The 2133-nt window shown below is 47.6% G+C and overlaps 1 protein-coding gene across 2 annotated transcripts in view; it reads left to right on the top strand.

The window, feature by feature from the left end:
- The window catches only part of SSBP3 (single stranded DNA binding protein 3), a 172533-nt gene that overhangs the window by 121668 nt on the left and 48732 nt on the right, over nucleotides 1-2133 (top strand). The window lies entirely within an intron of this gene.

Raw genomic sequence — 2133 nt, 5'->3', positions numbered from 1 at the left:
AAAAAAAAAAAAAAAGACAACATAATATTCCCAAGTCCTATATCCTCGATATATAAAAAGTCAAACACTCAAATGACAAAGGACCCGAATGTTTTGCCATAAGATCAGATCTGTAAATGGCCAGTGGGAACCCTTTCAAAAGAGAATGATCCAAGGGGTGAGTCAAAAATACCAACCACCGCTGTAGTCCCAGCTACTTGAAAGGCTCAGGCAAGAGAATCGCTGAAGCCCAAGAGTTAAAGGTTGCTGTGAGCTGTGACCCTACGGCACTCTACCTACAGAGGGCAACAAAGTGAGACACTGTCTAAAAAAAAGAAACAAAACACCAAATTAGCAAACACCAGTTTAACGCTTCCTATTTAATTGGTTAAATACTGATAACTCTCTGAAGGATCAAAGAGTTAAATGTAACATCAGTCTCCAAAAGAACCTCAGGAAAATATAGGGTAGATGATGACTTTACCCTATTTTTAAAAAAGTTTTTTGTTCCTGCTGCTGACAAGTAATCGTTGACTAGTAATCACAAAAAGTTGCATTTTCTAATGGCCTGTAAGGTGGGGTGAGGCAGAGACTTGGTATCTTTTTCTCCTGAGTGGCCTGTGGTGTGAGACCTGAGGGTGGAGAGACCTGCGGGTCTCATTTTTGGAGATGCTCGAAACTTGTAAACACTTGACAGGATGATTACAGAGAGGGCTGGTGTTCTGTAGGCAGAATCGTTTTGAAATCAGCACAGTGCGGCTCAGCCGTTCTCTTCACCTGGGGTCTGCTACTCTCCTGTGACATGCCTGGTGCTGTGTCTTCTCTGCGTCCAGGATCACAGAGCTTTCCCAGCTTACAAAACACCCAACCCATCATTTCATCCTCCACAACCCTGGTGAGAAGGTGGGACAACAGCCATCCCATTTTTTATGGGAAAAAGATTCAGGTGGCTTGCTCACAGGTGTCCCACTTGCTGGTACGGGTGGCAGTACTTAAAGCCAGGTGCTTTTGTTCCCAGGCATAATGTTCATTTTGTTGCATGCATTTCCTTCCGTCAAAGTTGGAAGTTAGAGGTTCTGGTTCCTATTTTATGGCTGATGAAAGGGAAGGAGAAGGAGCTTTTTCAAGGTGGTGACGGGAAGCTATGTTCATAACAGAAAAAGAGGCCCTGTTTCCTGACCCTGAGGGGCTCTCCCCGGTCCCCACCCACCAGAACCCTGACATTCTTGGTCATGGAGGGGTTTGAGGACCACCATGGTTGGAGGTGGGCTTCCTGTAGGAGGAGCACCTGGAGGTTTAGAACCAATGGGGAGGGACAGGGAACAGGCCCAAGTAGGACTGTCAGGCCTGTAGCTTCCTCTGGGCCAGGGGCCTGGGCTCCTTGGCCTCACCCCTGCCTGTGTGAGCACAGGGCCAGGCGCAGACATGCCCAGCATGTGAACAGGTGGGACCCAGATTGTTTGGAAGGAGGCCAGGCTCGGGGAGCAAATTCTGCTCACCCCAGGGAGGCATTTGTTAAGGCAAGATGTACCACGTAAATGCCAGAATAGCAGCATTTAAAGAGGATGGTGATGACAGCCACACCCCTATCATGCCGCCCCACTCTTTTTCTAAGAAGCACGTGGGACCCTGCAGGGGCCTAGCAAACACCCTGTCCTCCTTCACTCCCTCCAGCGACGTCTCCCAACATCTATCCATTTATTCATTGAGTTTAGATATTTAGTAATCTTCTGCTCTGTGTGACATGCCAGCTACTTGCAGAGGACACAGATTTACAAGTCGCCTCACTTGCCTGTTAAGAGCTTCTCAGAGTACCTGGTAGGTTAAGGCCCAGTTGCACAGTGCCAGTAATCAGCACAGTGGCCACTAGACCCGCTCTGCACCCCGGGGACTACCATCAGCACTTCCTCTCTGCTGTTCTTGTAGCCTTCCTCGATGGTGGGCGTTCTCTTGTTTCAGAGATGAGGAAAGGAAGGCTGAAAGTTTACCACTTGCCCAGTGAGTGTGACACACCTGGGAGTTGGGTTCAGATCTGAATTTAAAACCTATACCCATGTCTTTTTTGTTTTTGAGATAAGAGTCTCACTCTGGGTAGAATAGAGTGCCCTGGCATCATAGCTCACAGCAACCTTAAACTCTTTTTTTTTTTTTTTT

The sequence above is a fragment of the Otolemur garnettii genome, unplaced genomic scaffold (assembly GCF_000181295.1).
Source record: "Otolemur garnettii isolate 467f Iridium unplaced genomic scaffold, OtoGar3 scaffold00066, whole genome shotgun sequence".
Taxonomy (NCBI): Eukaryota; Metazoa; Chordata; class Mammalia; order Primates; family Galagidae; genus Otolemur; species Otolemur garnettii.
The sequence above is the reverse complement of the archived record's forward strand: the minus strand, read 5'-3'. Positions and strand labels throughout refer to the sequence as shown.